Below are 12,414 nucleotides of genomic sequence, written 5' to 3'. Positions count from 1 at the left end.
TGGATCTTGCAACGAATGCATTCCTAAGTTCAAGGACCGGTGAGATGTTAAAAACTCATTAAACTTTATCTTCATTCCTAAGTTCAATTAATTTAACACATACATAGTAAGGTTGTATTGATAATTAATATAAAAATATATATTGAAAATCGTTAAACTTTAATTCAACAATGTATTTGATTTTAAAAAATAGAGAGTTTTTAATATTGAATATTAATCATTAAATATGAGCAAGAAATCTTATATATGTGTATTGTTTTATTTTTAAAAAAAGTATATATATTAATAATTATGGATCTTGCAAAGAAAGTTAAAAAAATTAAGAAAATATAAATTTAATATTGAAAATAAAAAAATAAAATATAAGTTGAATTAGCAATCGAAAATAAAGATAAAAAGAAAAACGTAAATTTGGTTAGTTTGAATATAAGTTGAATTAGAGTTAGATTATTTTTCAATGTTTGGTGATAGGAGTAGTAACATAGATTAATTAAATAATTACAACATGTATGTATATTACAAAAGTATGAATGGGTTACAGAAAAGCAAAAGCATGTGAGTCTGTATGTATTTGGCATGATGGACTGGAAACAAAACGAATGAAAAAAATATCAAACAATGGCTTCGCCCAGGCTCGAACTGGGGACCTTCAGTGTGTTAGACTGACGTGATAACCAACTACACCACGAAACCACATGTTTATGATTTCTCAGTTACTCTTTTACAATGCTTAATAACTAAATCAAGTAATATCTCATAAACCTTTCACCAGGGGTGCAGCTACTTTAATTTGAATTCAGTTTTCTCTCTCTCATACTTATTATTTCTCCTTCACTAATATTCTTTTTCTATCCCAATTCACCTTATTTTATTTATTACAATTAATACACTTATTTTATTAAATCTACAAAATTTAACTTTTTATATCAAACATTCTTATTTTTTTATATATAAATTATAATTATTTATTTTAATTTTTGAGTTACCTAAATTCAAGAGACGTGTATGTGTATTCTAATATTTTCCTTTTATTTTTATTTAGCATTGTTTTTGTCTTATATTTGTCACTTTTAAATCTCATTGTATTTTTTTATTAATATTTATAATGTCCTTTTTTGTCGCATACCTTGTCCTCTGGGACATTTAAGCCTTTCTATGGATTACGTTTTCCCGACCATATGTCATTATATCGTCAAACCAAGAATTTTTATATAACGGCTAATTTAATCCCAAGCATAAAATAAACTTAGCTACTCCTTGGTATGCACCTTGATTCCCCTAAGTTGGAAGCACCCAGCTTGTCTCTGATATTATATTGGTCTTCTCAAATTTTTCTTTGACTTTCTATGAACAATGGTTCTTTAGAACTATTCAAGGCCCTCTATTTGAAGCCTTTGTCAAGGGAAATTGTTCCTAGCAAATATGTTGGTTGCCTCACTTGCTAAGATTTCTTCCCCCGTTAAGGTTTTTCCATGTGCTCCTACGTGGGTGTCTGAGGAAGGTTCAAGAGATCACTAACTCACAAGGTAGGCTTATATGGTCAACTAGGTATCACTCAACCAAGAAACGACACATTTATCATGTCCATGACTTCAAACATCAAAATGAAATAAATATGCATTCAAAATAAATTGAGCAATACATTAAGGTACACACACTCACCGTCTATGATTTCTTGAGATTTATAAAAGAATTTACATGTCATTAACAAATAAATGAAATTTAACATTGAGAAATTAAATGAATTCTATTTCATACTTGTATTGGTATATTTTTAAAGGACCCATAAGTGGCGGCTTAGGAGATTCACTAAGGTAAGGCAACATAACATATCGCCAATACCTACTTCCTAGTCGCTCATTTATTAGAGCAATGGCATATCATTTAGTTATGGTGCCCATTTCTCAGATTACTCACCTTTCTATTACAACATGGAGGTAACGCCTCCTAGTTCATAACAGTACGAGAGAGGGAGTCAAAGGAGGTAGACATGTCCCCCAAAGAAACAAGGGAAATTACTACCTTCTTTCCATGCTCCTTAGAAGAAGAACTAGTTAAAACATTGTCGCATCTCGAAAAAATACTATTCCTCACATGGTCGCAGAAAAAATAGTTCAAACAGAGTCGCCACCGAACTTTATTTATTCCAATGAAGGAATAGGAAAATATCGCTAAAACCTTTAAAAATAGAATAAGGTTCATCGCAACCATATTCGGATTCGGGATACGATTACGCAAGGGGAAGGTACTAGCACCCCTCACGTTCATTGTACTCAATGGGAACCTCTTAGTTAAAACTTGGGATTTTAATGTTAGCTAAGTGTTATTTGTTTTCTTCGAGTGAATAAAAGATTGAAGAGAGAAATGAAAGTAAACCTCAAAAGGGGGGAAAATAAGGTTTTTTATTAGTGTGCTCGCCAAGATCTCGTAATCTCGTGCCTACGTATCCTTATACTGCAATAAGAAAGTCAGAGCATTCGTAGTTCGGGGAATTATGGTTTGTTTGTTGGTTGATTTTAATGAGTGAGTAATTAGATCGTGTTCTAATGGCTAAACATGGGCTTGCATGCTCGCGGTGGAGACTTAAGTTCTAGTTTGTATATGCATTAGAAAGGATTAAAGCATCACTCTTTTCGAAAAAGATTTTGATAGATTAATGGTGTATTGATTTGAACACATATCTAGATCGCATTCTAATGGTAAAACATGGTTTTCTTACTCGCTGCGGAGGCTTAAGCACATGTTCGTACGCATTAGAAAGGATTAGACAAACGTTCACTTATGAAAGGCTTTCAATCGCACGGGGGTGAAAAATGATAGGTTTGATTGATTAAAGGCATGTTAATTAATTTTCAGAGGTGAATGACGTATATTTGGTAAGAACAAGACGTAAGTCTTGGAACCAATTATTCGGGATATTGTCGGAATGCTAGACTCTAACAATGCCTTTTTCATTCAATTAATTATGAAAATTTGTTTGATGGACGATGAACTTTCAAAAGATTGCTCAAAGGTTCCACCAGAATGCCAGACTTCAATGACCCCTATTTTCGTCCAAGTTTTTTAATTTAAGTATTTTAGAAACGAAAGACTGAATAAAAAGCTAACCCAATACGTATGTCTCAGGAGAAATCATTCAAAGATTCAAGGAATACGAGACTCCAAGGACCCATTTCTTTCGTATTTGATTAAGAAGATATTTTACGTTTTAGAGAACATTTGAATCAGGATAAAAGTAATTTAATCAGATTTAGAGAGAAACATACTTGGTGTCGGATCAAGATTTTAGAATAGAATCATAATTGTCTCAATATTATCATATGTTTATTTATTTAGTTGTGCAATAAACAAATAAATAAACAAATAATAAAATAAATTATGAAAATCATTTTCTTTTAAATTATTACTTATTTATTTAATCTTACTATCCATTTATTTAGCTAATTGGAACACTCTGGTTTAGGATCTTCTTCAGCACCAGATCACCTTCTTGGAACACTCTAGGATGAACCTTTTTGTTGAATTCTTTCTTAAGACGCCTCTGATAGAGTTGACCATGACATATCGCCTTTAAGCGCTTCTCTTCGATAAGGTTGAGTTCATCGAACCTTGCTTGAACCCATTCCGCCTCGTCTAACTTATCCTCAATCAAGACTCTCATCGAGGGGATTTCAACTTCTATAGGAAGGACTGCTTCCATGCCATAGACCAAGGAATAAGGGGTTGCCCCCTATCGAAGTACGTATTGATGTATGATAGCCATGCAACACAAAAGGTAGCATTTTGTGCCAATCCTTATACGTGATCACCATTTTCTGAATGATCTTCTTGATATTTTTGTTTGTTACTTCAATAGCTCCGTTCATCTTAGGTCGGTATGATAATGAGTTATGGTGTTCGATTTTGAAAGTCGCACGCAACTCCTCTATTGTCTTGTTATTGGGGTTGAACACATTATCATTGATGATTTTGTTGAGAACCCCGTATCGACATATGATGTTGTTCTTCAAGAAGCGGGCAACCACTAGCTTGGTGACATTTGCATAAGACGCGGCGTCGACCCATTTGGTAAAGTAGTATATGGAAACCAATATAAACCTATGTCCATTAGATGCTTTGGGTTCTATCATCCCGATCATGTCAATTCCCCACATAGAGAAAGGTTATGGTGATGATATGACATTTAAAGGGGTACGTGGTACGTGCACTTTGTCAGCGTATATCTGGCACTTGTAGCACGTTCTGGCATAATGATAACAATCAGCTTCCATTGTTAACCAATAGTAACCGTCCCTCAGGATTTTTTCCCATCCCATGTCCACTTACATGGTTGCCAAAGGATCCTTCGTGTATATCCTTCATGAGTTGATTAGCTTCGTGTTTGTCCACACATCTGAGTAAGACCATGTCCTAATTCCGCTTATATAACACGTCCCCATTTAGGAGGAACTTTGATGCCAACCTCTGTATAGTCCTCTTGTCAAGGCTAGAAGCCTCTACCGAGTATTCTTGTTTCTCAAGATAGTGTTTGATATCAAAGAACTAGGGTTTGTCATCTGACTCTTCTGTCGTTGTCAAACAATGAGTAGGTTCGTCAAAATGCCTGATTTTAATATTAGGCCGGTGGTTAGGCCATATCAACTTATACATGGATACCAGAGTTTCCAGAGCATTTGCCATTTGATTCTCTTTTCGAGGAATATGGGAGAAAGTGATTTTGTCAAACTTCGGGAGTAACTTCAGCATATAATCCCGATATGGAATTAGATTAGCATGTCTCGTTTCCCAATCACCTCCGATCTGATGTATTACTAAAGTGGAGTCTCCATATACTTCAAGGACTTTAATCCTTAACTCAATAGCCTTCTATAGTTCCAATATGCAAGCTCCATACTCAACCATGTTGTTCGTATAGGTGAAGCAAAACTTTGTTGTGAATGGTAGACGAAAATTCTTGGGAGACATCAATACTGCCCCAATTCCATGACCTATAGTGTTTGAAGCACCATCGAACATAAAAGTCCATCGCTCTCCTGGTTCAGGTTCTTCGTCAGGTTCAGGGATTTCATAGTCTTTGATAAACATAATATCCTCGTCTGGGAAATCAAACTTCAAAGGTTGGTAATTGTTAATACCTTAGGATTGACATTAATTTTGTAAAACAAATAATGTAATCATCTCTGTTGTTTTAATATGTTGGGTTGAAGAAGTTCAACATCTGGACCAACATGTCATGTACGATGTCACGACATCATGCCTGTGACATCGCACATGTGTAGAAAACTGAATTAATTAATTCAGTATTTATTCTGGGATTAGTAAGGATATTTGGTGAATATCCCAACTCCCATGTGGAGGTCTTAAAGACTCAATCAGAATATATATAGGCTCAAAATAAGGAGATATATATGGAGAGATTTTAGGATTGAAGACCTTGTTTATAGCAGAAATTTTCTGCTGTATTTGTAACAGCAAAGAACAAGTTTGCTGCGATTTCTGAAGGCCCAAATCCAGTTGGGTGATTAGGTTATAAATAGCTTATTGTAACCTAGTTTTTGTAAGCTCTTAGAATGAATTTTTAGGGGTGTGTGTGAGGTAAACCTCTCAATCTGTGGGAAGGTTACCATGTGTTTCTCAGTGGTCAAAGCTGAGAGTATTTGTAACTCAAAGCCTGTAGGCAAGAGTGATTATGTGCTTGATCGAAGTTGTGAAGCAAGTTCAAGCTGTTTGAACATTACATTGTATTTGTAGTGATAGGAATGGAAACTGGAGGTTTCTATCTAGGAGTTCCTAGGTATAGATTGCATTGGGTAGGGATTAAGTGAAGAGTTGTAAACGGGGGAGTTTAACTCTGAATTAATACTGCTGATAGTGAATCTTCTTCCTGGCTTGGTAGCCCCCAGATGTAGGTGATGTTGCACCGAACTGGGTTAACAATTTCCTGTGTTTGTTTTCCTTCTGTATGTTATAATCTTGTCAGCCATAACTAAGTGTGTAATTCAGTCTGCCAATCAAGATAATAACAGAACTGATACATAGCTTTCTGATTAAATGTCAATTAGAATGTCTTGACATTCATAGTTGACAGCACATACTGAATATTAGGCAGGTTGGTTTTTCTGCTTCAGTTCAGTAAGTTTCTAAGTCTGGTTTTCAAGTGGCAAACAGACCTGGCCTAAGGATCATGGTGAAACTGTCTAACTGGATGTCTAAACAGTTGGTCATACAGGCTGATACTGAATTAGAGCCTGGTTGGTCTTTTACAGCACAACAATTGTAGCACAATCTGTTTTCAGTAACATAACATGATGTGTATGTTCTGACTGTCAAATTGAATGTTGTAACATTCATTCCTGACAGCATGTGCTAAATTGTAGGATGATTGGTTTTTCTGTTTCAGTATTTTTCTCAGGCTATTCTTCAGGGATTCAACAGCTGAGCTAAAATCCAGGAAACCAACTACTAACCTACAATTAATGAACCTAACAAATAGCCTAATTGTTAGCAATCTAATAAGTGGAAATTAGATTAATGTGTTCAACCTTTAATTTAGGAAATACAAGTAAAAGGCTAGCACACTGGAATAATGTAACAGATGATGTACATATCAACATTAAGACATCGTGCTGATAACTGTATAAGAAAACAACAGAAGCGAGTGCTAGGATTGATTTCTGTTGAGTCTTTCTACCTAATGCACACAACAAGGTGTTTATCCATTCTAGGGTGACATAGAATGAGATGTCGTGACTTCTGTGAGGGTGTGCATATGAGTACAGAGTGTAATAACTGTCTTGCTGTATTAGGTACAATGTTAGATCAGATGTCATGACTTGGAGTAGAACATCTGAAATCTGACTACGCCAGAATTTCAATTGGTATCAGAGCAGGCATCCTGTTCTGCTTCTGGATGAGATCCATGGGTGATAATTTCTGGTATCTTGCAAGAAGTTATGGTAGTACTAATGTTGGAACCTGTGGAAGGTTCTGTAATTTCCCTGAATGGTCCCTTGAAGTAGGTGGATGGACTGTTCATGACAGGAATGATGTGTACCTGTCTCTGGAGGTTGGTAATTGGCCTGTGTGTGTGGGACAGTTGTGCCAGTATTGAATCACATTCAAACTTGGTATGTTCTTGGAGGCTGATCTGGTGAAGGGTGTGTACATAAGTTGAGTTGTATTATGATTTCCGCTGCATAATACCTGGCAAAACTCAAACTCTGATGTAGTTTCTCCTCTTGTGGATGAAAGGCTGCTGTATTCAAGATTTCATCATAACCTACTGAAGATGTCAAAGATACTTGTGTCTCCTCAAGTCCACCCATCATGACGTTCTCTCTTCAGGATGGTAAGAATCACTTGATCACTGATTCTTTTACACTCTTGGGTAGTGTATATGAAGACCTTGAAGACTTTCAAGGAGGGTTTGTTCCAAGGAGGTGGAACCAATGTTCTATGTGATGTTAGAACATGTTGTTCAACAAGTATGCAGCTGCTGGTTGAAGAACAAATGTTTTTAGGTGTCAAACAAAGGGATACTTTTGTTTGGAACCTACTCCTGACCTGGAAGAGGAGACATCTGTGTGTGCTAAGTTGACAAGGGTTGGGTCAACTGTGTGTGTGCTCAAAAAGGTCACTTTTAGAAATCTGTTCTCTAGAAGTGGAGCTGGTTGAGATGTGACATTGTGCAATTGCCTGCTATTTGCCTTATTCCTATAACTTGATCAGGGTTGGATAGTTGTTCCCTGAAGTACTATGTTGTGCTGGAATACAAGTCCCTGGATGATAGAAGTCAATAATGGGGTAACCTGACTGCTATTCCATTTAAGAAGATTGGGACCATGAATCTTGTTATTCAAACACCTCGCTCAGAAGTGGCAGTTCCTTTAAGGAGTGAGAATATGAAGATTCAGAGGTTGGTTGAGGTAGTATGCTCTGGCAATGCATATCTACTATTGACTGGTGTTGTTTTTCACTAGTACTTATGGTCAGCTGAAGTCTGATTGGTGTGATTGGAGTTGTATAGGTATAACTCATAGAGTTAGGTGCCACTGGTAGGGATGGTGTATGTCATGTTGAGACATGTCTGTACAATGCATGGATATTGGTGTGAAGTTTCCATGATTGTTAATTTGAGGGGGAGTTTTGGTTAACCTCCTCACATTTAGTCAGCCTAGGGTCTGGTTGGCTGTTGACCTGTGTCACATGAGTTCTGGTGGTTGTGTGACACATTTGCAAGGAAGAATTCATCTCTCTCATTCCTAAGGGTGAATGTAATCTGAGAATATTTTCAAAACCGTTGAAGTGCTTGCAAGCAGAAGATGTTGACACTAGAAGAGTATTTTCAAAGTAGTCTTATGGTGGAAGTATCTGAAAGGAATATTGGGAAAGGATTTAAGATCAATGTCAACTTGTGCCAAATACAATTAGTTAATTGATTATCCTTGGAGCTTAAGATAACTGGTGTTCTTAAAGATGTTGGAACATCTCTTCTTCATGACCCTGTGCAGAATCACAGGAAGGATAGTACACTGGTTTATGATCTATCTCTTTGGTGGCAGCAAAAGCATATGATCTCTGAAAAGGTTTCCTGGCAAGAAACATGTTCATCCTTGGTGTGTACAAGAAGAAGAAGACATCATAGTCTTGATGGTGGTTACTTGGATCAGTTTATCTCTGATCTAAGTAAGGAAGTGCATTGGCTAATGCACACTATGAAGTTAAGAACAAGTGGCAGCATTCTTAACATCATGGAAACAACCTTGCTTTAGGAAGTGGAATCCTTGGTATAGATGAAGGGTTAGTTTCTAACTGGTCCTTCTGAAGACTCATGCATCAGAGTGTCTGATGTCTTTGGAGAAGAAGCAGGGATTCATCAAGGTGTGAGCTTGGATGACTTAACTGCAAACCTGCAGGATGGAGGTTGTTTACTCAAACTTGGTTCCACAATCAAGTCTATGAGAACATTGAACTCCTGTTCTGTGAAGGGAGGAAGTTCTTTCAAGTGGCAGAAGAAGGAGCTGAATTCAACAGCTAGATGTCAAAACACAATGTTGTGACATTTGGCTCAACATCAGAGTCTTAGTTGGTGAAGTGGCACATCAACTTGAGATAGAAGGGTCTACAGAGTTGTAGATTGGATACTTCAAAAAGATCGTCCTCGTTGCAGCTCTTGGGAGTTGCTGGATGGAGAGGAGGCTACTTGTTCATGTCTTAGAAAATCTAAGCTTTGTTCAACATGTAGCTTGAAGTTCAAGTCTCATTTGGAAGGTCAGAATATCTTTGTGAGAAGTCTGATAAACGTGGAGAGGTGAATAAGTGGCATTTGACTTTTTCATACGAGGATTCATGAAGGAGGTAATCAACCAGTGGCAGTTGGTCCATCTCAGAAGTGAGTTCGACGAATCAAGATAATCAACAGATGGCAGCTGATTATTCTTGAGGAAAGTCTGAGACAAATTACTTTTGAGCAGAAAAGTAGTAAGTGGAAGACAAAAGGAGGTGTTTTCTATTCATCTCTTGGAACTTGTGTTAGGAGTTCTGAGCTATCTATGGAAGATTATCATTGGTAATGGGATGAGGGTGCATATGTCCCAATTTATGTTTGGGTTCTTCTGGATCAAGCTGGTGACTCAGTGATATCTGAAGATTATCAAATGGTGGTCTTTGGTATGTTGTGAAGGATGTCCCAGCTGAGGTTAGAACATCTTGTGAAGTGGTCTTCTGTTCTGGTTAGAAGAGAGATTGACACAGAGTGTGGATGTGGTCAGCCAAGAGGGTTGAACAGAGGGGGTGCTCTTGAAGACATGAAGATGCGTCTTATGTTTTCCATTCATCAAGTGGTTTGGAATCTCTTTGAATCAGGAAGTATGTGAAGGTCCAACTTTGGGGTGTTGGATATGATCATGTATGACCTCCAAGAGAGTAGGTGGTCCATGACAGGGGGAGTTTGTCCTTGTGTTGCAAGTAATCATCAAGCTTGGGGTCTATGTGCTCTCAGATAACTGGGTATGGCACCTAGTTAGTTATTAGGATGATGTGATGTAAGTCAAGGCTGAGTGAGCAGAAGGATGTCTGACCGGATGTCATGACATTGCCCTGGACAATACTGTTGGTGGTGTGTCTAATTCTGATAAATTAGAATTAGCCTGATGGTCACAGTTGTGTGGTACAGGGGGAGTAACCATCTACTGGTGTTTGTGATCTTGTCTTTAGTAGTGCCAGATGTCAAGTCTCTACTGGAGGTATGAAAGTGGTCTTAGGAAATGTTGAATACTGGCAGAATGCAGGGAAAAGCCGCGTGGAATGTTAAGACATCGCGTGCAACGTGTCTGACTGCATATATGGAATAGTCTCCATGCACTGGAACTGCTGTTTTGGAAAAGAAATAGTCAAGAGCTATAAAAGGTATTCAAAGATAGTCTGAGATTTTATTGGTGATTCTCTAACTGTTTCTCAGCAAATATTAATGAATCTTGACCAAGCATTTATGCCTACCGTTAATTCCTAAGCACGGGCTGGACTATTTAAAGGATGTAATAGCCCTCTTCTTCTCACAAGAGAAACACTCCATTCCCTCTGCATCATGGGGTATGTTAAGGTTTGGGCAAACTGCGCCTGGATCTGGTTTTGTGAGGGGTTCCTTTACAAATGTTTAGCTAAAAAGGGGGAGAGAAGTATAATCCTGAGGTTGAGAATGTACCAGAAGCAAGTAAAATATGGTAGCAAGCAGAAATTGGCTTCAGGCACAGAAGTCACTAACTGGGCATATCACTTGTGTCTTGTGATCTGAGTTAAGAGGACAGTTGTGTCTTGTGATCTGAGTTACATTATCTATGTACTCAGCATTACATATTCTTCCGGAAGCTCTCCTGTTGAGGGGAAGGGTTCTGGTACAACTGATTCCTGTACCTCTACTTCCTCATGTACACCAACTTTGGTGTTTGTGGTGGTGGAGTCAATGACAGAGATGAAGAGCATACCCATATTGGGATGTTTTGTCTAGTGTAATGTTTATTTGTTTTAGCTAAAATTTGCCAAAGGGGGAGATTGTTAATACCTTAGGATTGGCATTAATTTTGTAAAACAAATAATGTAATCATCTCTGTTGTTTTAATATGTTGGGTTGAAGAAGTTCAACATCTGGACCAACATGTCATGTACGATGTCACGACATCATGCCTGTGACATCGCACATGTGTAGAAAACTGAATTAGTTAATTCAGTATTTATTCTGGGATTAGTAAGGATATTTGGTGAATATCCCAACTCCCATGTGGAGGTCTTAAAGACTCAATCAGAATATATATAGGCTCAAAATAAGGAGATATATATGGAGAGATTTTAGGATTGAAGACCTTGTTTGTAGCAGAAATTTTCTGCTGTATTTGTAACAGCAAAGAACAAGTTTGCTGCGATTTCTGAAGGCCCAAATCCAGTTGGGTGATTAGGTTATAAATAGCTTATTGTAACCTAGTTTTTGTAAGCTCTTAGAATGAATTTTTAGGGGTGTGTGTGAGGTAAACATCCCAATCTGTGGGAAGGTTACCATGTGTTTCTCATTGGTCAAAGCTGAGAGTATTTGTAACTCAAAGTCTGTAGGCAAGAGTGATTATGTGCTTGATCGAAGCTGTGAAGCAAGTTCAAGCTGTTTGAACATTACATTGTATTTGTAGTGATAGGAATGGAAACTGGAGGTTTCTATCTAGGAGTTCCTAGGTATAGATTGCATTGGGTAGGGATTAAGTGAAGAGTTGTAAACGGGGGAGTTTAACTCTGAATTAATACTGCTGATAGTGAATCTTCTTCCTGGCTTGGTAGCCCCCAGATGTAGGTGATGTTGCACCGAACTGGGTTAACAATTTCCTGTGTTTGTTTTCCTTCTGTATGTTATAATCTTGTCAGCCATAACTAAGTGTGTAATTCAGTCTGCCAATCAAGATAATAACAGAACTGATACATAGCTTTCTGATTAAATGTCAATTAGAATGTCTTGACATTCATAGTTGACAGCACATACTGAATATTAGGCAGGTTGGTTTTTCTGCTTCAGTTCAGTAAGTTTCTAAGTCTGGTTTTCAAGTGGCAAACAGACCTGGCCTAAGGATCATGGTGAAACTGTCTAACTGGATGTCTAAACAGTTGGTCATACAGGCTGATACTGAATTAGAGCCTGGTTGGTCTTTTACAGCACAACAATTGTAGCACAATTTGTTTTCAGTAACATAACATGATGTGTATGTTCTGACTGTCAAATTGAATGTTGTAACATTCATTCCTGACAGCATGTGCTAAATTGTAGGATGATTGGTTTTTCTGTTTCAGTATTTTTCTCAGGCTATTCTTCAGGGATTCAACAGCTGAGCTAAAATCCAGGAAACCAACTACTAACCTACAATTAATGAACCTAACAAA

General features: G+C 37.4%; 1 non-coding gene across 1 annotated transcript; it reads right to left on the bottom strand.

Moving 5' to 3' along the window:
- Positions 1-619: 619 nt before the first annotated feature.
- Positions 620-693, bottom strand: TRNAV-AAC (transfer RNA valine (anticodon AAC)). Its single transcript has one exon. It is a non-coding gene; the product is annotated as a tRNA-Val (tRNA).
- Between the last annotated feature and the right edge of the window lie 11,721 nt (positions 694-12,414).

Source organism: Lathyrus oleraceus, chromosome 3, assembly GCF_024323335.1.
Source record: "Lathyrus oleraceus cultivar Zhongwan6 chromosome 3, CAAS_Psat_ZW6_1.0, whole genome shotgun sequence".
Classification (NCBI taxonomy): Eukaryota; Viridiplantae; Streptophyta; class Magnoliopsida; order Fabales; family Fabaceae; genus Lathyrus; species Lathyrus oleraceus.
Note: the sequence above shows the minus strand (reverse complement) of the source record. Positions and strands in the feature narration are given on the sequence as shown.